Source organism: Panthera tigris, chromosome B1 (genome assembly GCF_018350195.1).
Source record: "Panthera tigris isolate Pti1 chromosome B1, P.tigris_Pti1_mat1.1, whole genome shotgun sequence".
Classification (NCBI taxonomy): domain Eukaryota; kingdom Metazoa; phylum Chordata; class Mammalia; order Carnivora; family Felidae; genus Panthera; species Panthera tigris.
In genome coordinates, this window is record NC_056663.1 from 102978619 (window position 1) to 103004404 (window position 25786).

The window sequence follows — 25786 nt, forward strand, 5'->3', positions numbered from 1 at the left end:
TATCCTCTGCATATTAGCACAACTTTCCAAAAGCTAAGATTATCTGCTGAGGCAATCTAATTAATATCAAAAACCAAAAGATACTTTTAAAAACAGTTGTAGAGGAGCAAGCTGTGCAAGTCTTTATTTTCCCAGTCTTATTGGGGTTTTATAGGAACAAATGCAAAGATGATATCATTACATTTGGTCCATAACACATTTCAGTTTCAGTTTTGTACTCCCATTACGTTTGGTATTCAGATAGCTCTAATTCCGGGCATTTTTGACTTATTTCAAAAGATAATTTTAATTCTGTTACAACAAAAACTATATTATTCAGCAGGCTACGTCTTTGAGAAGTTTTGGTGAGTCTGCACAAAATGCCATGCCATGCCTGCATCCTCAGATTTATATTCCATGGTTACTGCATGGATGCCTTCGTGAAGGAACACAAAATCCTTTCACTCAAGTATTGTTTATATGGTCCAGTAAGGGCTGCAAGTGTGGGAGACAGCTTTGCTACAATCCACATTTTACTAAAAGGCTAAACAGTCATTGGTCTCTTATGGGGAGGCCACAGCTTAAGTCCAAGACTTAATTTCCTTTTTTGATTTCTTTTTATCCATTTCCTCCAATATATTGTATATTCTCCTTATTTTTGGTTTTCAGCACTTACACTCTGTTGTGCTAGATGTATCCATCCTGCTTGTATCTATATTTGTTATTAATAGTTACATTTTGGAAAAATTCTCAGCTATTTTTTTATTATTATTATTTCTTTGGTCCCTTTCTTTCTTTCTTTTTCTCAAGGGATGTCAAGTATATATGTTAGATTGTTTGTTGTTGTCCCATAGCTCTTGGTAGTTCTCTTCTGTTTTTGTTTTGCTAGGTTTGCTTTTTGCTTTTTGATCACAGATCACAGTGTTTTTCTTCTTGTCTTTGTGTTTCTATTTTCCGTTCAGATATTTTCAGTTCCACTGAATCTTTCCTCTGTTGTCCCCAGTCTGCCTATTGAAGGAGTTCATCTTTTATTTGTTTACTTTTTAATTTGTTTATTTCTTTTTGAGAGACAGAGAGAGACAGAGCATGAGCGGGAGAGGGGCAGAGAGAGGGAGACACAGAATCTTAAGCAGACTCCAGGCTCTGAGCTGTCAGCACAGAGCCCAGTGCAGGGCTCGAACCCGCAAACCATGAGATCATGACCTGAGCCAAAGTCAGAAGCTTAACCGAGGTGCCCCAAAGGAGTTAATCTTTGATATCATGTTTTTCACTTCCAATATTTCCATTTGGCTTTTAAAAAGTCATTTCCATGTCTCTGTTAAAGTTGCCCATTTGTTTGTACATGTTGTCCACCTTTTCACTGGATTCTTAAAATATTAATTATAGTTACTTTAAATTATCTGATCAGTTCACCATCTGGACCATCTTTCAATCTTGCTGTGTTGCCTGATAATGTGTTGTTGATAATGGGTTTAGGGGGGTTGCTTTTTGTGTGTCACACAAAATTTTGATTCAGTGCCTATTACTGTGTGTAAAAGAATAGTAGAGACCAATGTAAATATTATTTATACCTGGGAATAGGCACACCTCTTTTTCAGACAGATCATTAATGTGAGGGATTGAGGTAATCTAGTCAAGAGTTGAACTAATTTTGGGTCTCTTGTTGCTATAGTTACCATAGCTTTTAAGCTCCTCCCATGGTGGGCTGCTGTTTCCATGTTCTTAGTGGATGGTCTGGATGGTCAGGAGTTTTCTGCAGTAATTCTACTCTGCTGACAGACCCCGTATGCCTTTGCCACAGAAGAGGTCACCTTCTCTCCCTGTCTCTCCCTCTCTTCCTCTCCGCCTTTGCACCTCTACTGGTTGTAATCTGCTGGTGCTTGTTACTCAGCATGAGATGTGAGTGGGGCAGAGGACTCTTGCCTCTCTTCCTCTAGCTTTAGGATGAGGCAGGTGCTATGCGCCTGAGCTTCTGAGATAGAGCTTTCTCAGCATTCCTGCTCTTACCGAGTGGTGGGCAACTTCTGCTTCTGCCTTAGTTCAGGTCTAGAGCTGCAGTGACCTGGGCACTAGCTACATTGGCTATTTAAAATGTAATTGTAGGGACACCTGGGTGGATCAGTCAGTGGAGCATCCAACTCTTGATTTTGGCTCAGGTCATGATTCCGGGGTTGTGGGATTGAGCCCCATGTTGGGCTCTGCACTGAGTGTGGAGCCTGCTTAAGATTCTCTCTCTCCCTCTGCCCCTCCCCAACTGATGCTTGCTCACTCTCACTCTCTCTCTGTTTCTAAAATAAAAAATAAAATAAAATGTAATTGCAATTAATTGTAACTACAGTGAATTGTAGTTTAATTAAAATTAAAGGTAACTAATAGGACATGTGGCTTGTGGCTACTCTATTGAACAGCAGAGCTATAAAATAATTCTGTCATCGCAGAAAGTTATTTTTTACAGCACAGGTCTAGAAGGTCTGGTGGCTGAACTTGGCCTCGTGTCAGTGGAAAGTTTGGGGCATAAGTGAGGTTTCTGCTCCTCTTCCGACAGCAGCAGACCTCTTGTGCACCTCATTGTAGACCCTGGGCAAAAGCAAGTCCAAGAGTACCTCCCCTTTAAGTCAGTGCAGGGTGCAGGGTGTGGGCAAGGTTCCGTTCTTCCCCAGAGACAGAGCCCTTTCCTGAGACCAGGGTGTACCAGGGTTTCCTGCCTCAGCCCCAGCAGCAGATGGCTTTGCCTCCTGACAGAGATAAGATACAAAACATGGCAGAGAAGAGGCATTTGTTTCCGGCATCAGAAGGGACTGTGGCCATGGTGGTGTTGTGCTTATTCCCTGGTGGTGGCCCATCACCACCTTGTAATCATGCAAGGACCAGAACACAGATAAGTCCTGGCCTGCCCCTAATCTTTCTCATGAGCACATGGTGGAGCCAATGGAAAAGAAGCTGTGATTGGTGTGGACTTCTAAGGTACTTGGGTCCCCATGATTCTAATCTGAGCTATCCCCAGAACACACAATGGGCCTTTAAGAACGCTTTAACATTGTACTTGTTTTCTTCCTACTCACTTAGGTGACAGCTGTCACTTCCTCTGTGCTGAGGCAAAGGGGAAGCAGTTCTTATCTTCCACTTCTGTGGCATTTAGTTCACCTGCTTGTCTGGTGACCTAAGCTCACAAAATGTCCCATGACCTTGGGTTCAAAACAATGATGTAGATTATCCAGCTCTTTTTATTTTTCTTGTTAGGGTTGGAGTGATGTTCTTTGTGTTTTTTCACATTTTAAAAGCAATAATTTATCATAGCTGTCTGGGTCTGTTGGGATAACTTCTTGTATGTAATATCTCTAGATTAATTATCTGCCTGGAAGCTGATAAAAGCAGAAAATCTTACACTCCCTGACTAGTTAACACCTCCATTTAGTTAGGGAAGCATCCCTATTTACAGGCTCATGTGGCATAGACCACTGTGTTAGGTTTGTACAAAGCAGTTCTGTTTCCCAGGCTATGGAGAGGTCAGTCTGCCTCGGGGCAAGGGCTTGGCAGGCCTCCCACAGGGCAGTGCATTGGGAGTCATTTCTCATCACTTGTCCAAGTATCTCTCCTTATCTCCCTTCTCTCCTACCGTTCCTGGACTTTTTCCTCTGCTTGGGTGTTGGAGGAGACCACCTCTTGTGGGGAGCAAGACTTCTTTTGTGTGGGTGTGGGAGGGATTCCTTAATTTGGCTTCAAACCAAGGCTTGTTGAAACAAGCTCAAAAGGAAGTATTCATTTTCCCAGGGGTTTTAGGCTTAGAGATGCTCTAGGCACACTGGCAGACCTCTCCCCTCCTTATCGCTATAGTCCTTTTTCTAAAAGGTCTTCTTGACCACCCTAAACTATATCTGAGGTAGATATCTTTATGTGTAATGTCTCAAGTGCAAGTTAGTACAGTACACTTAGGAACAAAAATCATCTGCAATTATGGACCTTGGGTTTTTATTGTCTTAGACACATAGAGCCAAAACACTCACTGAGATAAGGCACATTCTCATAAATATCCATTTTGTCAACATTAGGTTCAAAAGGAATTATTTTTATAATTATTTACTACTGAAGGTTTCACATCTTACTTCATCATTTGTGATGTTCAACACGGAAAGCACCTGGACAAATTAGAAAGTTATTCCAGAAAGTCTGCTTTTTGAACACCACTTAGAAACCCAGTTAGCTTACATAACTTTCAAGATCACAGCTGTCTCTCTAGCCTTGTTTGTGGGAATAGCCAGATTAGTTCTTACAAATATGAAGATGCAAGTAATTGCCAGTGGTTAAAAGTAACAGCAAGTCTTTTATGTTGTTTATATTTTGTTAATTTTCTTCATGAATCTGCCTATCCCAGCTCCTCTGGTAGTTCAGGTTTTTTGGTGGGTTTAGCAAACTCATGCACTTTGCACTTTCTTTTGCCACCATGCCTTGAGACCCTGGGTCTCTAAGGCCAGACGGAGTGGGATGTCTCAGAGTCCCTGGGCATCAGGCACTGCTGAATTTATCTGGAGGCTTTGGGGATGGTATACCAATGTAGCAATTTGAAAACTATATAAAAATATCACCAGAGCACCCAGCTGGTGCATCATGTGGATGCAGTGTAAGCTTGATGTTGAAGGAAAAAGAAGAGTTAATTCATTACAGGTGAAGAGGAGGAGTGAGAAGTGGATACTAAGAGGAGGAAGAGGCAAGAAGAATTTCCCCAGCTACCGGAACATTGTATAGGATTTTTGTAGCCTTGGTTGAGAACAGAAAGGGGTCTTTTAAGGGCAAGAATCGGCTTGCAGTCCTCATGAACACATTATGAGGCATTCACAAAAAACCTAGAGACAGATGCAGAAGCAAATCTGCTGAATCAGGAAGGGGGTGGGTAAACTCATTCCAGGAAATGCCAGAGAGAGAGAGGGTGGTATTTCAGTTGAGCTTTGAGAATTATGGAAGAGGGCATGCTAGGCAGATGTAACCGCAGGGGCAGAATGAGAGAGATAGTAGCTAAGGATCCCGTAAGGTGGCCTGTCTGCCATGACTAAGTCTGAGGATGCACGTTGAAGTCTGGCTGCAGTGGCAACAGGCCGGGACTGATTTGGTAGGAATCCTGGAAGCATGTTGTTTTGTGTGGTGTGTTTTATTTTGAGTAGGGGTGACATGATCAGCTCTCTATTGGAAAGGCTGCTCTGAAGATACACTCAAAGGTGAATGAAAGGAGGCAGTACTGGAGGCAGGGAGACCCAGTCAGGAGGCATGCTTGAGTCAGCTGTGCTAGACAGGGAGCTCACACTGGGTGGCCATTGGACTTGAAAGTAAGAACATAGGTGAAAGACACCTTTGAAATGGTATTGAAACGGTTTAGACACGTCCTACCTGTAGGTGATGAAGAATAGGGAGGAGTCCAGATGAACCTGGGATGCTTGGAAGGGGCACTTCAGAATATGGTGATGTTCCACATGGAGACAGGAAGAGTAGCTAGTAGATTTAGAGATTTAAAGTAGTTTGTTTGTTTGTTTGTTTGTTTATTTATTTATCTATTTATTTATTTATTTATTTTAGAGAGAGCGAGGCCATGTGAACAGGGGAGGGCCAAAGAGAGAGGGAGAGAGAGAATCCCAAGCAGGCTCTGCGCTGTCAACGAGGGGCCTGATGCCAGGCTCAAACTCACGCAACCATGAGATCATGACCTGAGCTGAAACCAAAAGTCAGATGTTTACCCAACTGAGCCACCCAGGCATCCCTAGAGTAGTTTTATATCTAGAAAAGAGAAAGAGATTAAAATTAAATTTAATAACATTTTAAAACTTTATTATGCCTTTAGAGAAAACATTGTAATTTGCTTTTATTTTTTATTTTTCGAAATCTCACCAGCTTTTGTGCCTATGGGGACTAAAGGGTATGGTTCATTGCCACTATTTGAAAACATCTTTAATTTGGTTTTGGAATTAGTAAATCTTTTATTGTTTCTACACATATTTCTTGGAATTTTATATGCCTTGCAAATTATTTAAGATAAATGGCTTTGAGACTATTATATTTTATTTGGCTCAGAAAATACACCTTCATGAAATTGAACATTCTTATTCTATCACAATAAGATAGATTTCCCTTTGTAAAAGGGAAAATCAGACCATTTGAAAAATAACTTCCCTTTCAGGGACTGACAGCAACATTTTCTCCCTTTCTTTTTCTCTTTTTCTTTTCTGTGAAAATTATTTTTGATGGTCATCAACCCGTTTGGCCGAGTGCCTCCTTTTTTAATCCTCTGTGCAACTACGCTCATGAGTTAGTCAGCATTCTTAAAATTATTAGCAAAGAAAGTTTTCAGTTCTCTGGTTAGGAATACTTTTCTGGCATATCAAATGATGTTCCTAATTTTAAAATAGGACTTATGGTTCAGGCATTCTAGAACATGATGATTGGTTCCCTGAATTTCCTTAGGATTTGAGAGTAAGAGATAAAAACTTAAAACAAATTGGATTTCATACTTTTGACAAATGTATTGGATAGGTAAATTATCCTATAGGAAAATGGACAAAAGTATTTTGTGGAGTTAAATTCTCTTTCACTGTATTTAGGGTTATAAGGGTAGAGTTACATTGATGTGATGGATTGAACTGGTCCCAGGCATGAAGTGTGATTTTTCTGCAGAATTTTTTTAATAGTACTTACATTATCATTCAGTATTTCCATGCCTAACTTGATATTTTGGAACAAAACGAAGAAACCTAGAATCATTCATCTAAAATGTATTGTGTGTTAGTTAGAATATTGGTGTTGTAATGTTTTCAATATGGCTGCCATTAGTTTTTTCCCTTCTTGTATGCACATGCTGCTCTTTACATCCACAAGTAGAGTCTACCTTCCCTTCCTTTGAATCTGGCTTGGCTACAGTGACTTGCTTGACCAGTCAATAATAGAATACAGCAGAGGTAATATTCTAGAAGCTCAGAGGCTAGGTCATAAGAAACTTTGTAGCTTTTGTTTGTGTCTTTTGGACCCATGCTGGGAAGATCACACATCATTTGGAGATAGGCACTCCACACAACAGTCAACACGAACTGCCAGTCATGAGAGTAAGCCATTTTGGACACCTAGCCTATTTGAACCTTCACATGGCTGCAACCATCTCCTGCAATTACAGGAGAGACTGAGAGAGAGAACTGATGTCTCTGTTAACAGCCCACAAACCATATCAGTCCCCATTCAGTCCACAAACCCAGCCCACACAACTATGTCAGTACACATTGAATCCACAGGTCCAGTCCACAAATAACTACTTATTTTAGGTCACTAGGTTTGGAGATGGCTTATTACACAGTGGTAGGTAAATAGAACAAGTGGTAAATATTGTCCAATGCTGAATACATACGATTTTAATTTTATGATACACTTATGCATTTTAAAGTGGTTGACATTTCTGGACAAAGTACTAAAGTAAGCACTTACAGTATGTTCCTTAACAGAATTAGATATTGGATCGTGATATCATTAGCAATGGAAGCTATATTTTGTAATTGGGAAAATATAATTAAAAAAAAAATTTTAACGTTTATTCATTTTTGAAAGAGAGTGAGTAGGGGAGGGGCAGAGAGATAGGTAGACACAGAATCCAAAACAGGCTCCAGAGATCATGATGAGATCAACCATGAGATCATGACCTGAGCTGAAGTCAGATGCTCAATCTACTGAGCCACCCAGGTGCCCCCTGGAAAATATGATTTTAAAAATATAGTTTAGGGACACCTGGGTGGCTCAGTAGAGGTTAAGTGACAGACTCTTGGTTTCAGCTCGGGTCATGATCTCAGAGTTTCGTGAATTAGAGCCCTGTGTCAGCCTCTGCACTGGGCATGGAGCCTGCTTGGGATTCTCTCCCTTCCTCTCTCTCTGCCCTTCCCCCACTTGCACTGTCTCTGTCTCTCTCAAAATAAATAAACTTTAAAAAATACATATGTTGAGAATGCAATCTGGTGCAGCCCCTCTGGAAAACAGTATGGAAGTTCCTCAAAAAACTAAAAATAGAACTATGCTACGACCCAGCAATTGCACTACTAGGCATTTATCCAAGGGATACGGGTGTGCTGTTTCGAAGGGACACATGTACCCCCATGTTCATAGCAGCACTATCAACAATAGCCAAAGTATGGAAAGAGCCCAAATGTCCACTGATGGCTGAATGGATAAAGAAGAGGTGGTATATATATATATGTATGTATATATATATATATATATATATATACATACATATATATATATACACAATGGAATATTATTCGGCAATCATAAGGAATGAAATCTTGCCACTTGTAACTATATGGATGGAACTGGAGGGTATTATGCTAAGCGAAATTGGTCAGTCAGAGAAAGACGAGTATCATATGACTTCACTCATATGAGGACTTTAAGAGACAAAACAGATGAACGTAAGGGAAGGGAAACAAAACTAATACAAAAACATGGAGGGGGACAAAACAGAAGAGACTCATAAATATGGAGAACAAACTGAGGGTTACAAGAGGGGTTGTGGGAGGGGGATGGCCTGAATGGGTAAGAGGCACTAAGGAATCTACTCCTGAAATCATTGTTGCACTATATGCTAATTGGAATGTAAATTTAAAAAAATTAAAAATAAAATTAAAAATATATAAAAAGAAAGAAAGAAAGAAAGAAAGAAAGAAAGAAAGAAAGAAAGAAAGAATACATATGTAGTTTAACAAATAGTACAGAAAATTGTTTATAAAGGCATTTGCTGTTCTAGGATTTGAGAGACCCAGAAATGTGTGAACTTTAAAGGCTCTCATGATACTTATATACAACTTAATTCACGAATTCAAAGTCTAATGGCACATCTGCTTATGTAATACTAAAAATTGTATAAATTGGCTAAATGAAGGGCTTTCTTTTAAATAGTAGTCTTTAGGGGTGCCTGGGTGGCTCAGTTGGTTAAGCGTCTGACTTTGGCTCAGGTCATGATCTCACGGTCCGTGAGTTCAAGCCCCGCGTTGGGCTCTGTGCTGACAGCTCAGAGCCTGGAGCCTGCTTCGGATTCTGTGTCTCCCTCTCTCTCTGACCCTCCCCCGTTCATGCTCTGTCTCTCTGTTCTCAAAAATAAAAATAAACATTAAAAAAATTTTAAATAGCAGGCTTTATAATTGGTGTGATATTGGGATGGCTGAAGTGAACAGGCTCATCACCATCATAACATTTTCTCTTCAGCAATTTTTAGAAAGTTAAATGACAACCAAAGAGTCTGAAACTGGGTTTTCTGGCAGTATTTAGATCAGGAATGCTACCTGTTTGGGGGCCTCTGGTGTGTAATTCTTGCCTTTGGGGATGGTGGTCTGGCAAACACAATTATGGGTGGTCTCTGCTCAAATGTAATGACCATGAAAAGACAGGTTAGTTGGGATGTTCCTTGGTTAGGACTTTCCTCCTGATTAGGACACTTTCTGATTGAAGCTGTTTGAAATACACAAACCTCTCTTTTTGAATTGAACAAACTTACTGTTACAATTTGTTTATATCTTTCTCTTATTTAGACCTTGACTTCCATGTGGACAGAAATATTACAGCTCCTTTTTCTCAGCATCTGTGTGCCTGGCTCCTAGTGGTTATCAGACCACTGATTTGAATGAATGAAGTAAAATTATATCAGAAGTGAACTATTTCAAATTTACCAACAAATATATAGCTAGATAAGGCATATGAATTCATTCATTCTTCATTTCTTCAAACAAACATTTGTTTAAGGAGTACAGTGTGCTACAAACTGAGAATACAGCAATAAACAGATCAGACATTATCCTCACGCTCAGTGAGTTTGGAGTCTGGTTATGATAATAAGTGTAATTCTTGCTTAATCAACAATTCCTTCTCATACTGAAAAGGTATGAGAAGACAAGAGCATGTGCATTTATTTAGCAGATATCTGTCATGTGCCCACTATGTGCCAGAAACCATGGTGTTACAGGCCCTGCCTCGTGTCCATTAGGAAAGGTGAACAATAAGGACGTTATTTTAAGTCATAAAAAATAACAAGGGTGCAAAGTGATGGAGTGGGGAAGTGCTGGATCCCAAGCCAAGTCCTGAAGTGCCTTTGTCATGACCCTCTCCTGTGTCACAGTGGTACTTCTTTGTAATGTCGGTGTCTCCTGTTAACGTCTGCATGTCTGTGTTTCCCTAGGTTACAGTGAATGGGAGGCAGTTCTTTCTCTCTAGGCAACAATAGGTGATTATCCCCCTGTTGCTCTGTGCTTAATGTACCATGTTGACATATACCTCACTGCCCTCTTGGGCCTTTCTTATTATCCGTCTCTAAAGACTTTGTTCTCAGAGGGAAGAAAGAGGGAAGCTAGAAGTCTGTGGTCCTCTGATGGAGCCATACTGCTCTGTTTAGCTGTCCTGACAGATGAAGTTCAGGTGGGCCATGCACCTTGGGCTACAGCATAGACCATGTAAAATTCTTCAAGCTTCAGCCTTATCTCCCGCTGCTTGTTGCTCATTTGAGACAGCATTAGGATGGAGATGAGTGAGAACAATTATGCTCTCATTTAATGTTATTAGGGAAAGCATTAAAACCCATCTCATTTGTAGAAAAGGTTTAGATTATTTGCAAAGTTTAGTACTTTGTTAATAATGGGAAATCAATTTACACAGATATATCACTGTACCAAGGAATTGAGGTTGTGACCATGGATGTAAACGTTGTCGCTCTTAGATTCCAGGATATAGGAGAACTTATTTCTTCTGCAAATGTTTTTTTATGCATACCTTGTGCCAGAGTTGTGCTAGGTACTAGGGATACATGGTTGAATCTCTAGTACAAGGTGCCTGGGAGTTTCAGGTAATTTTATGTGGTGGCTCCTGGAGCATACGGAGGGTATAATAATAAATAATAATGATAGAAAGAAGGCTTACAGAGTAAGTAGAGGACAGATGATGCGGGCAGTTGAGACGCCCTCAACATTGAAAGGTCAGTAGTCTCAGAATTTTGGCTTTGTCAGATACTGCTAAATACTTTGTTTCTAGCTGCTTAGTGGCCAGAACCAGCCCCACTCTAATTATCACATTACTTTGTTCTTAAATCTTAGAGATTTCTTTGTTCTCTGATTCAGTGATACCTCAGACTCAACTGAGCTTGCTGATAAGTTTTGATTATTCTGTCCTGGGAGCTTTGGGTAGGGATAAGGTAACGTTTCAGGAAAATACTCCTAGGCTCACCATCCCTGGAGAAACAGTAAATCCTTTCCTAGAGCCTTTTTCCTAGTATCCATTTGGTCTCCCTTCTTTTTCCCACTGCTCTACAGCAAGGAATAAGGTATCTGTGCCTAAAATCAAAAGACCATATTTCCCATCCTCCTTCCAGACCTGACAGGAGAGCTCTTTTCAGCATTTAAATGAGCAACTCTTTCCTGCCCCAATAGGGTACATGAGACAGATATCATGCAAGTGACTTTTTTGTTATCTGTCACGTAACCTTCAGTCGGACTATTCCCACAGCTGGGATATTTTAACTGAGGTATTGGAGAAGGTTTGAGCTTATGAGTAATGTAAAATTCAGACAGATTTTCATTTGAAGGGATTACTTATGAAGTATTTGGTTAACTGATTGATATTACTGTTATCCTGAATGATGGGAATAAAATCGGATCCCTGTGTCCTAAGTTGCGAATACTGGGGATGACATATGGCTTTTCTTGATCATCTCACATAAAGCCCTCAACATTAAAAACAAAAGAATTTATCATAGAGGTTTCTGTGACAGTTTCTATTTAACTTTGCTTAACAACGACTTTAAATATTTGTTGCATATATAGAGAACTCCTGATTAAAGAAACTTTCTTTGACCAATGTGGTGTGTTTCTAACTGCAACTTTTTAAGACTTAGGAAAGCATGTGTTTAGTTTCAGTTGGCCAGCTAACTTTTGCTGAGTTAGCGTCTGTCTTATGTGCTGTGTATTCAAGGAAGAGTTAAGGAAAAGTTCTAGTCTTTAAAGATTCTGGATGGAGCATCTGGAGGAGATAATCAGAGCATGACAGGGACCATGATAGAAGTATCCCAAGGGTGCTGTAAACCCACATAGGAGGGGCACCTGCCTCACTATAGGAGAAGAGTGCAGGCAGAGAAGGTGTCAGGAAAAACATGGGTGTTTAGTCTGAGGGAGTAGAAAGCTCATTCATGAAGTCTCCATGGAATGAAGAGAAAATGGCTGAGTAGCAGAACATCCTCTAAAAGAAAACTGAGGAAGAGCAGTCAAAGAAGCTGAAGGAGAACCCGGAGAAAAGAGGTGGCATCAAAGCCAAAGGAGAGGAATTTGTAGTATTACGTAGAAAAACCATATGTGCAGTCTTCCTCGGAATTGTGTGATCTCCACAAGCATATTACAGGTTCTGAAAAGTCCAGCAGTAAAGACATCTCTTATAGTTTGTTTGACCTAGCGTTTGCCATGGTAATTTGAGCAGGGTTAGTGAGCGAGTGAGTGAGTGAGTGAGTGAGTGAATGAGTGGAGACGTGTGCATATGTTCTACTACATCTCCCTGGGACTAGCATTCTACAAAACAATTTAAGAAACACTGGTCTTGGGGCACCTGAGTGGCTCAGTCAGTTAGGCATCCAACTTTGACTGAGGTCATGGTCTCACAGTTCATTAGTTCGAGTCCCGTGTGGGGGCTCTGTGCTGACAGCTCAGAGCCTAGAGCCTGCTTCAGATTCTGTGTTTTCCTCTCTCTCTGCCTCCCTCCTGCTCGCACTCTCTCAAAAATAAATAAACGTTAATTTTTTTTTAAAAGAAACACTGGTATACTCTATCCCATGTATGGCTGCCACAGTGATACTTATGACTCAGATTTTATCATGTGTCTCAGTCACTAAAGAAAACAAAATAAACAGAAGCAACCCCAGGGTGGCTCTCACTGACGCCCAGATAGTGTAGCCAGAGGTGCCCTGTGTCCTACTGGTCATACCACTTGCCACTCCCCCGTCCAGCCCTTCTCTTCTCGAGAACACAGATACATCCTGGGCTTTGGCCAGTCTGGACCATGGGTCTTTCTCCCAAATTCACTGTGTTTTCATGCATCTGCTTCAGTGTTTCTTGATGGTACAAATAAAATAATCCTTGTGTTCTGGCCCCTTTTATCTTCTCCCCACTGTAACTTTTCCCTGTGGAGATCTTAGGTCTTCTTAAAGCTCCTGGTCAGGTGTCATTTTCTGTTTTTTGTGTTTTTTTTTTAAATGTTTATTTATTTTTGAGAGAGAGAGAAAGAGGGGAGGGGGGCAGAGAGAGAGGGTGACAGAATCTGAAGCCAGCTCCAGGCTCCAAGCTGTCAGCACAGAGTCCAATGGAGGGCTGGAACTCATGAACCACAAGATCATGACCTGAGCTGAAGTTGGACTACTGAAGTCGGACGCTTCACTGACTGAACCATCTAAGCGTCCCAGGCATCACTTTCTATCCAGGCTTCTCAGCCACTTTTGCCACGGACATATTTTACTGATGACATTATTTATACTATATTCATTCATTCTTTTCAGTTGTATATTACAGTTTTCCTTTTCTCTGTTCTTTTCCTTAGAGCTTATTTCATTTGTTCATTCTATCATTCAGCAATATAATTTTATGTCTTATAATGTCATACATAAGCCTACTGGTATTTATATATCTTTTCTGTAAAAATGGACTTTCTAAATAGATCTTCATTGATGTTGAAAGGACACAATTTCTAAGACTTGTTCTCAGCCATCAGGAGTTTTCTGCATACCCAGAGGGGAGACAGACAACTTACATTAATAAAATGCATACTTTTTCAGAGAGAGGATCAGTTTGTGACAGGAACATTGGAACGTGGAAAATATAGCAGCTAACTTTACCTGAGGGAGACCAGGTAGAGTTCACTGAAGAAGTTTGAATTGGGTCAGAAAGCATAGGTATGAGCTTTCTAGGGAAAAGAGCAGAATTGGGGGCAGGGCATGCCAAATCAACTGAGCACTGTGTGCCAAGTTATGAAGTTGTGCTTTGTGAGTTGGCAAGAAGCTTTGTGAGTTGGGTAGAGCCCGCAGTGTGTGTTGGAGAGAACTGCAGCATAAGGTGGGGGACGAGGCAAGTTCCACAAGACCACATGGAGATTTCTGTGCTGGGACAAGAAGATATGATTGATTGATGCTGTGGGTAGTAATGAGTCAACACAGACTTTTGTTTCCCAGCGAGGGAATGAAGGAAGAAGATAAGCAAGGATCCTAGGTGCTTTCTGCTTAGAAATGCAAAGATATAAAGACAAGTGTTCATTCCAAGCAATTCTATACCCTAAACTAACATTTTTTACATCTTTTATATCTTTTTTTTATATTACAAAAACTGTCTTTCGGGTTAAGACTAATGAAATTATACCTCAATTGCTAAGGCTGTAGCTATTACTATTACTTCTGTGAGGACAAAATTTAGGACACAACTGTCTCTTCATTTCCCATGGTATCCTCAGTGGAAACTTGATGTACTGTCTTGGGGTTGCTCTATCCAGTTGAACCCGTTCCTGTAAGAGATGGGGCAGAGTGGTGTCAGAACCTGAACGTGCTGTATCCACAAAGAGTCTATGTTCAGCAGTTTGCAGATTTAGCTAAAATAAAACTCTATAAATATTTAGCATTTAAGCTAAATGATGATTGCTGCTTCGCTACCACTGTATTATCTTTAGACCTTAATAATATACTTCGGGATTTAAAGAAAAGTACATGCTGTGTGAAATGTATAAAGAGAATTTTTCTTTGTTTTTAAGATAGGCAATATACAATTAATTTTTAAAAGAAATGGGATCATTATTCTTAGAAAAGTAATACATTTTTCCATACTATTTGCTCTCTGAAACAGGATTTTATATTCATCTTGCATTCTATTCAGGGACTTTAATTACTAAAGTATCATAGGAATCTTGAAATAAAGGACTATCTATTTATATGAAGGTTCCATTAATGGATTTCAAGAACAATGCTATATTGAGGCTCATACATAATTCCCTTTCTTCATAAAATCACCCCAATTATATTTTAATAATTTGTGTGTCTTTTTCAATTTTGAATTACATTATTTATGTGCTTATTTTGATAATACATGGAAGAAAGCAGGTGAATATAATATATAAAATACCCTTATTGAATTATTATTATGATCAGCCAAGCATTATGATAAGCAAAATCTTATGACATTGGGGTAAAATCTCATGTTACAAATGAGAGAAGTAAGGTTTAGAGAGGTTAAGTAGCTTCTCCAGTCATACGACTAGTGGGCAGCACAGAGATTGGAAATTAGATGTCTTTATCACTAAGTCTTTATTCTTTATTATGACTATATAGTCATCGAGATGTTTTAAACGTTTACCTTCCATATTATATGAACCAGTCTTTTGCAAATACTCTAAGAAAACTGGTGCTGATTTTTTATTCAGTTCAAAAACAACTTGTTGCTGCTATAGTACCTTTTAAATCCACTGCACTCCCCCGTCCCCCATTTCAGGGTCTCCAGGATTCATGCTATAAAGTGTCTTGCTGGAGAATGTCCCAAGATGGCTGTCACAAAGACACTCCTCATCAAAAATTATTCAACAGTACCAGTATGACCTCTACAGGCATTTTCCCTTCACTTGCACTTTTTAAGCTATTTTTGGTAAAATATTATTAATATTTTGAAGACCATCAAGGAGGGCTATTTCATGTCCCTTGTAATCCATTTTAATAAGTGCAATTCCAATGTGGTGAGATTTAGTCCTCATACTTTATGTAAATTCCTCATTTGCAGTTTCTCTGCATCATTGGAAATTAAAACAGCATTTTCAATGTAAGAGCCTTTCAAATCTTTGAAGATCTATTTTAGGTATAATATTTTAGGCTATTTTAGGTATAATATTTTTCCAGAAAGATACATCTAGGCCAGTAATGACTCCTAGTAGGCCACACAGAAAGTTGATATCAAGCCCAGTAGTCAGATTGAGTGAATAATGGTTTTGAGGGACCTATTGGGCCTCTTAGCCATACTGCCTTCATCTTAAGGAGGTCATGAATGTTTTTTAAATGCTTTGATTTCAGTAACTCTAGATATTAGAGTGAAATGTATTCTTAAATTCATGAAGGAAGCAAAGGGCCTATAGGATCAAGGTCATTTATTTTGGTTTCACTTTAAATTATAGTTATGGATATACCTTTTTTTTCTCCATAAAAGAGGCTTTATTCTTTGGTTTCTTTATTTTTCACTATAATATATGAGGCAGTTAGTGGTTCTAAGAACATGAATATCATTACAATTTGACTGACCCAAAAATCTCCTCTCCCTAAGAAACATTAAGGCTCTAACTCTCTCTTCTCTCAGTGCTTAAGACTAAATCCTTATGCCCTGTATCAGTCGTGATTCAGTGGAGAGAAGATTGCCTCCTTCTGGGGTCCTAGAGTCATAGCTGCTAGGGAGGCTTTTGTCCCACTGCTCCTGAAGAATATTTAAACTTATATTCCTGCTGCTTATAAAATCCAATTTTCCTTCAGTTCTCATCTCAACTTCAGTTCTCAATTGTAAATTATCTTTTTGGGGGTCACAGACTTGGGTATTTTCCAGTGAAATCATATTTGTTGTATATATTCTCTATTTAATAGTTTGTCTACACATTGTAGGAAATCTGTAATGCAGCTATTATCCTTCCTTATGACTTTAGTTCTTTCCAGAGAGTATTTAAGTATGAATATTAAAAGTTTAATACCATCGGTCAAATGCCACACAAGGCAGAATACTCATGTGGGCTGGGTATTGTTGTTGAGAAAGTGAAAGATAAGAGTTTCTACAAAAGAAATGAGTATAGCAAGTTCTATGATATCATGTGCTTATGAAACAAAAACAGAATTCAATTAAAGAACAAACCAATTGGTCTCTTTTTTTAAGTTTTTTTATTTTGAGAGAGAGTGCACATGGCAGAGGGGCAGAGAGAGAGGGAAAGAGTATCCCAAGCAGTCTCCCAAGCACTGTCAGCACAAAGCCCAGCATGGGACTCGATCTCACAAACCCATGAGATCATGACCTGAGCCAAAACCAAGAGTCAGATGCTTAATTGACTGAAACACCCAGGCACCCCAGGTCTTTTTATTTTTATGAATATTTGAATAGTACTAGTGTAACTAAGTGTTCTCTGAAGTTATCATTGCATGGAGTCAGAATCAGAATATATAACTGTATAATTTATAATTTATTTGTAACAAATATATGTAAAATAAGTATATAAATGTATATCTAGTGTTTATAATTTTATAAATATACAAGAATATAGACTTTGTAATTTTATAAATACACATATACAATATAAATATATTTGGTATTTTTTTCAACTTAGTTTCCTATATCATTATATGATCAAGATAGAAATAATAGGATAGAAATAATAGGAACCAAAATTGACAGCAGTTTCTCAATGAATTTTAGTCATGAAATGTTATTTATTTGTACTTTATTTTTAAAATTTGTTTTGTACTTTAAAGACCTATCAAACACATACCTTGTTTTTCTAAAGTTTTTCTTTGCTTCGTAACGTTGTGCTTTACGGTGATTATGATGGTGCTGATTGCTTGTGATTTTTGTTGCTAGATTGTAACAGATGCCTAGGGCAGATTACTGAATTGAGATTTGGTGTTCTGGAAATCATGAGGAAGAAGAAATAGGCAACAGACGCAGGAGGCTGGTAATCATACCTGAAGCCCCTCACTCCAGGGTTAGTGGTTGGGCTAGGGTAAAGCTGTGAGTGACAGAAGCCACTCATGCAAGGACTAATTCTTATCATGGCAGAAAACGGATGGTCTGAGTTCTTCAGTGGTGCTTTCAGAGTGTAAAGTGCTTTCCGCTTTAGTAAAAAGTGACAGACACTTGAAAATCTCCTTGAGCAGCTTTAGGTCTACCCTTGAGATTCCCTGACTGCCTAGCTGCCCAGGCCTAAAGCCCTAAAGCCCTAAAGCCCTAAAGCCCTAAAGCCTGGGCTTGTTCCAGGTCTCAAACATCCCAGAGCATTCGTGCCAGATACCGGCTGGATCCCAGTGCCAAACCTCAGCACATCAGTAGGGACAATTCTGGTGGCTTTCCTAGGACTGGTCTCAATATGTGTTACACTGAATTAATTTGAATTAATTCTGTTAAACTCAAGCCTTTGTCATTTCACATCCACCGTGTCTATATGTGTACATATCATGTATGTAAATATATACATACACCTCCCTTATGTGTGTGGCTTGCCATTTCAGCAACTCCTATTCAGTGAATGAATGTATTTGGTTCACTCTTCCAGTATAAGTTAAAATCAACATTTTGCCAGAATGTGATGTACACGACTGCTTTCAGTCTATTATATATATTTGGCTTGGTAGAGGCAACAGAAGTGAAGGAACAAAAATTAACATGTGTTTCTAGACATGTAAGCAATATACCAAGCAGTTGCCAAAAAAATGACATTCCATCTACAATATAGTCTTTAACATGCGGGACAGTTTATCACCAAGTAATATATGACTCAATGGCTAAATTTTGAATTTTTAAAATATTAAATTCTGTTTATATTTCCCCATTGGCAGGACATGAGTGAGTTCTCCAACATCTGTCCTGTTAAGAGCTCTTGCGGGTGCTACGGCTGCCGCATGCCAAATGTCTGTTCCTTTTCATGCAATACTGAGTTTACAACCCCAGAGACCTGCCTTGTCGCCCATCCACACCCTTGGTTTTGTGTCTTGAGATGACCAATGTATGTTCTTTCCCCCGCCCCCGTCTGGACAGCGGTCCTTGGAGATTAGTTCTGTACTTTATTTGATAGGAAAGAAGTACACTCACTGAACTCTCTCTGAGCATTTGGGCCTCATTGCGGCTTCGTTCCTTGGTGTGTAGAGTAAGAATTCTGTTAGCTGAATCTTCCACCAAATGTATTACTTACATTGATTTGATTTGGAGAATATCTGGCTACTAGGAGAAAAACTATTGCCCCTGCAGGTGTAAAAAGAGAAAACAAATCTCTAAGAGATTGCACTAGCAATTCTTTTCCAACGTGTTAGCATACTCTGAAGGGATGGTACATGTAAATCGAGGAACAAATGTGAAGAAGGAAAACATTAAATAAGATCATCCCAGTATGCAAAGAAATGGTTCAGAATTGAGATCTGCAATTCTATTAGACTTGCTGTGTCTTGGAAAATAGTAACCACAAGGAAATTCCCTCAATTCAAAGTCTTTTCTTTTACCTAATGTATTTGGAGAGAATGAGTTGAATGATTTCTGAGTCGCTCTGATAGCTCATAAGTAGCTCTCTGCAAATGTTCTTCCTTTAAGCAAAACAACAAAACAATAATCACCTTTTTCAGTCAAAAAGCATTTTGCTTGGCCCAAGCAAAACCTTGGCACTTCACCCTGAAGTATTACTCTTCTTACCCCTCAGCCGTTCTTCATCCTTCGTCCTTCATCCTCCAGCATCTTAACTTAATGCCAGCAGGGACAGGAAGCTGCTCTTCTCAGCAGTGACAGTCATGGCTTTTCCTGAGGAGCTGAGTCCATTCTTCTAGGGAGGCAGTAGACTCTGTTTGTACCTAGGGTGAGAGAGCGGGAGAGAGGGCAAGGAGTAGTATAGGCAGGCCTTGTGTTTAGGATATTGTGCTATCAGGTGACAGCTGAGTGACTTTATACGGATGATGCCTGTAGTTCCCTAGATGGTGTGTAAGTGGGACATTACAACAGGCTGGTATTCCCCAATTCAGGTGGCCTGTTTTACATAGACGCCAACTTGGCATCACCTTGCTCTTTGCCCACAGTGAGGAGATTCCTGGGATGTGGGACTTTAAGGCCTGAAACTGGGCTAGTCCCAGATAAATGGGGACAGTTGGTCATATTAGTCATAGTTCTTAAAGTAAATTAATGAGAAGTCTCTTCTCAAGGAACATACTGAACCCCAAACAATCAGAAGCTAGTGAATGAAGTCACCATTATGTAAAAAGAAAAAGAAAAGGCAAAATCTGATGTGTTACTGATTGCTGCTGATGACAGTAGGTCATTTTATTTTGGGGGGAGGAATGGTATTTTGCAGATGGTAGGAAGTATTTATCAGCCTGCTGTGTAGTGCCACCAGAGATTACAAAAAGTTTTCACAAAAACTCACCCATTTGCAAAAGAAGATTGAGCTCAAATTTACTTGCAGAACAAAACAGTTCAGATGAAAAGGGTAAAGAGTGAAGATGCTAACTTTATGAATAAAAATAATGTTCTGCTGTTGCTTTTGGGGTAAAAATGTTTATGATATTCAAATTTGGAAAACAAAACTTTTCTCACTTATTCCAATAATGCTGTTGTGTTCTTTTCCCTTTCTTTCTTTCTTTCTTTCTTTCTTTCTTTCTTTCTTTCTTTCTTTCTTTCTTTCGGTCTTTCTTTCTTTCTTTCTTTCTTTCTTTCTTTCTTTCTTTCTTTCTTTCTATCTTTCTCTTCCTTCCTTCCTTCCTTCCTTCCTTCCTTCCTTCCTTCCTTTTCTCTCTCTTTCTTTCTTTCCTTCTTTCCTTCAATTTTTAAGCTAACTTTTTGTGAAAACATTGTATGACTTGAGCACATTCAAATCTAGCAAGGTCTCTGCCAGGACAACTGTGGAATCCTCACCTGTGCAAATAGACAGGCTGGTTTTTTCAGCATTTTTGAGGTTTGAAGGGGGCAGGTCTATGCTACTAGCTTGTTGCCATCTGTGGAGTGTGTTGAGTCAGAGATGTAATTTATATTGATGATATGATTTCCTCTGACTTCTGCCTGTGCCTTGATGGTTGTGTTTCACTTGTTGACATGAACTTGGCTAAAATGAATGCTCTGTTGGCCATGGGCGAATTAGTTGCATGTGTGATAGCACCTTTCTGCTTATTATTTTCAAAGTTATGTAATGGGATAAGTATGTTATTTCTTCAGAATTAGATATCCCTTTTCTAAGGCTTTGCATTTACATAATTCCTTTCTCCTACAGACCTCTGAATAAACCTTATAGTTTTATTCAAAGATGGATTACACTTGCCACCATCACATATGTCAGAAAGCATGCTTGTTATTTTTGGAAGTAGGCAAGTTGAATTAAATCAGTTCTCTGTGGATTGATTGAATATGCTTCTTAAATGCATTGTGTTCTCATTTCATATTATTCTTTGTAATGTGTGCCACTGTATTATGACCCCTAAATTGACAGGGATATTGGTATTTGCTGCATATTGTATTTCATATTGTGTAGCCACACAAACTGAAGGTTGATGGACAAGTAAATCTCAACTCCATCTACTCCATCTACCCTGTCTTTTTTTCAAATTCGTTGGATTCTTCTTGAGGATAAGGACCATGTCTCAAACCTCATGTCTTCCACAAGGTGTCTGGCTCAATACACAATGGAGACTTTTGCTGATGAATTTACCCTTAATTACGCCATCGTCTAATCATGGGGATTATCTTGACTGCTGTCAGATCACTTGTAAATAGAACTTGAAACGTTGAAATTAACTGATAAGTAAGCCTGACTAATTCACATATAGAAAAGTACCTTTTTAGAGGAAGTAGTTAATATTTTTCTTCCTAAGTTTGTTTTTGGTGGTGCATTACCGTGTCTTGAGACTAATTTTTGCAGAAATATTCCTTAGGTAGATAAAACAACTTAGAACATGCGCAAAAATTGAGGCTGCTTTAAACTTACAAGACCTACTTTGATTTTCATTAGCAAATTTTTAGTATACAACAAACAGAAATGTTGAAGACAGTATGTGACAAAAGAATAAGTCAGTCACATTAGTGTTCTGTGTTCTCACAGCTCCAGCAGTTTGTTTCCATGATTGGCCTCGTTTCTGATTGTTAAGTGAAACTCAATATTTTTGACACTATCTGTATCTGTATCTATATCTATGTCTATCTTTATGTATATATGTATACATGCATTTATCTTTTCCATATATCCTTTATATTTTTTATCATATTTATTTCCCTTCTACTCCCCTCTACTTTTTCCCCTTATATTTCCTCATATTTTTGTTACAATTTGAATTTCTGTTTCAAAGTTTGATTTATAATCTTGTAAGTTGGTGAGAATCACTTTTTCCTTATTATGAAAAAATGTCCTCTTTATACGATTAGTCTTCTTTTGTAAGATTTTTGAGGAAAAAAATCAAAACAATTTGTCATTATGCAGGCAAAGAAGTAGTTTCCCTTTTGATAATATAAATAATAATGCACTTTCACTTAACCAGCATTCCTTTTCTTTCAAGGATTACAAAGAACATTCTTTACAATGCACGACTCTCACATTGTTCTCAGGATTCTTATCAGCAAATATATTTTCAGCTCCTTTCTTTTATTTAAAAAAAATTTTTTAATGTTTATTTTTGAGAGAGACAGAGACAGAGCATGAGTGGGGGAGGGGCAGACAGAGAGGGAGACACAGAATCTGAAGCAGGCTGCAGGCTCTGAGCTGTCAGCACAGACCCTGAGGTGGGACTCGAACCCATGAGATCATGACCTGAGCCGAAGTCAGACGCTTAACCGACTGAACCACCCAGGCGCCCCTATTTTCAGCTCCTTTCTAACTTTCTTCATATGTATAAGAAAAATGCTGCTGTCCAAAAGAACACTCACTCCATTTTTAGAGCTGAGGCTCTTAGACTGGGATGTTATGTACCTTGTCATTTTTAATAGCCAGCCACTGACTTTGAGTTTTTGACTTATTGTTGTAGCATTATGCTTCAATCTGCTAGAAGTATTCTCTGTCACTAGCATAGGGTCGGTGGAATATGGTGCGATGATTGGGAAGGTAAAGACAGTAGAATACTTCCATTCCTTAGTATTCAGAAGCCCCACTGAAAGGACCTTAAATGATAAAGATATTCATCAAGTCACATAACAAGAATTCAGAGGTAGGGATGTCTCCTGGTTGGTCAATGCAATGGCTCCACAAGATCTTCAGTGGCTCCTCTGAGTGGTTCCTCTCATCTCTCTTGCTTTCCTCGGTCAACTCCTCACATGCTACCACAACTCCTCACATGCTGCCTGCAACAACCCAGGCCTCACCTCTGTACGTGTCAGCCTTGACAGTCAGGAAAAGCCTTTCTCAGAATTCCCCACAGACCTTACTCTGCTTAATAACCACAGTCATGTGACATGTGAAGTCTAAGCCCATCACTGAAAAGGAAGTGGAATTGCCATGATTGGCTTAGCCCAGTGGTTCTCAAATGTGTGTCCATGTTAGAATCACCTACAGTCTTTTAAAAATGCCAAATCTCAGGCCTCACCCCAGAGCAATGAAATCACACTCTCTGGGGGTTGGGTCACACATCAGCATTTTTTGAAGCTGCCAGGTGATTCCGTGTAAAGGCAGCTTAGCCTGATCAACAGTCTGTCTCTTGGCTGGACCAGGTAGTCTCCTCTTCCACTGTGTTTGACCAGGTGGAAGGGGTTCGGGCGGTTAGGAAGCCACAACACAAGGTCACTACAGACACTGGCTGTGAAGTAAGGGTGCCGTATTTTGAGTTGTGTCCTCTCTACCCGATGGTGTAACCTTGGTCATATTTTAAAACGAATACAGCTTCACCTGCAAGAGAGAATAACCATTCCAAATTAACAATGAAATGGAAAAAAAAATCCTTAAAAGTTTCTAGCACTTTACCAGCCAACATGAACTAGACATTCTGTTAACACGCGTAATAGTGCCTTGGTAGGAGAGAATCATAGGAAGAAGAGGAGAAATAGAAGTTATGTGGCACCTGAGTGGCTTAGTTGGTTGAGTGTGTGACTCTTGGTTTTGGCAAAGGTCATGATCCTAGGGTCGTGGGATCCAGCCCTACCTTGGGCTCCCCACTGAGCATGGAGCCTGCTTGAGAGTCTCTCTCTCTTCCTCTGCCCATGTCCCCCACTCACGCTCTCTCTCTCACTCTCTCTCTCAAAAAAAAAGTTATTGTTGCTGTTGTTATATTTATTAGTAGTAGTACAGTTATTACTCGAGAAGATGATAGACCAGGTTAGAAGTTCTCACTTCTGGGTTGCACATTAGAAGCACCTTGCGAGCTTTAAAAAATGCCAGTGCCTGGCCACACCCAGGCCAACTAAATCAGGCTCTCTTAGAATGGAGCCCAGGCATTGATATTTTTAAAAAAAGATTCCCTCGGTGATTCATTGCAGGCAGGAATGCAATCCATAGGTTAGAGACTGGGAGAATATAAGGGAAAAGTGTAGTCGGGTCAGTTTGCCTCACCATTCCAGATGAGTCCCAGTCCCAGTCACCTATGTAACCCCAGGGAAACAAGGTTTTTGAGCTGGTTTGGATAATTCTTTGCTTGCTTTATGCCAGAAAACCTCTTCTATCCCTTCTCTGCAAGTGACCGACTTTATTCTAGCCATTTCATTTACACACATCATTCTTTGGTCTTCAAGAGTAGATTAAAAAGGGACGGAGTGCCTTCTTGTTTCTATTTAAAGTTTGTATACAACAGTTTAATATAAGAATTATATTCTGTTTACTGCGCTTATTTTTAGTTTTCTATATGTGAATTGTGCAATTCATTTGCCTAGTTTTTAGAATGTGTGTTTTCCATTAGCCACAATGCAAAACCAATTACGGATGTGTTATGTAGAAACCTGCTTTAAATATTCTCCTAGCTTTCTGTAAGCTTTCCTAAGAGTTATAATTTTTAGGTGCATTGTTTACTAGGCCATGGGTATGTTTTGTCATATGTTGAAAGATCACACCAGCTATAAAAATAAGATGGTGAATAAAAAGCCACAAAAGCTATAAACATCTGTAAAAGAAGTTTTCTAGGCAAGGCTGCTCGTTAGAGGGAAACTCGGTGCATTTTGATTGTGTGCAGCTGGTGGCACATGCGTGTTCAGAAACAGGGCCATTAAGAGGAGCTGTTAGATATATGGCATGCCGCACTGTGGGCCGTAGATCTGTACCCTCAGCTGTGTGTAACAGCAGCCCGTGGCGCCACACTCGCGAAGCCTTCTCTAAATTCTACCTGCAACTCTGTTGCCAACCAGATGTTTTATAGAACTGGGTACTCATCTTTTGGTCACAGAGCCAGTCTTACTGAGAGAATTAGCTGGCTCCTAGGACAGTGGAAAAATCTGGAAATATCAGCATGAGCTTCATAGTTTCTGCCACCCTGAAGGGCACACGTCAAGCCTGACCTCTGGTCAGTGTCAGGACCACTGCAGGATGCGGCCTGGAGCTCTCATTTATTCTCAGAGGATCTAGCATGTGAAATGCCACGTGACGTATGATGTTGACCCAATCAGACAAACGACCCTATTATATATGAGAGCACAAGAGACCCCCTGCTCTGAGCACACATCTGAGTGAACAACCTGAGCATGCTGGGCTGGGGGGGAAGAGGCTGAGTGTGGGGAATCTACTCACCAGGCTGAGTTTGTGTGGCTGGCGGTGGGACCAGTCAGTGTTAGCACCAGGTCGTCTCTGAGCAGGCATTTCTGACTTCTGAGAGGACTTAATGTTTACAGGATCCACCTTTGCGATACCAGAAACGGTTTCCCTAAAACAAGGCCAAGATCCTTGAAGCAGAAGGAGAATGATGTTTTAAGTTTTAGAATAAAATGAAAACAATTTTTTAAAAAATCCTTTAACTTTTTATAAGGAAAAATTTAAGCCCACAGAAGCAAAGAGAATAGGGTAATGAAATCTCCATGTAACCCCACCCAGTTTCAACAAATATGCATTTTTTTCCATTTATAACCTTTCTGCTACCCTAACCATAAAAATTTGGAATTTTTATATGTAATATTAAAAGGATATT

At 39.5% G+C, this 25786-nt stretch overlaps 1 protein-coding gene across 5 annotated transcripts in view; it reads left to right on the forward strand.

The window, feature by feature from the left end:
- PRDM5 (PR/SET domain 5) overlaps positions 1–25786 on the forward strand; it is a 204331-nt gene that overhangs the window by 158378 nt on the left and 20167 nt on the right. The window lies entirely within an intron of this gene.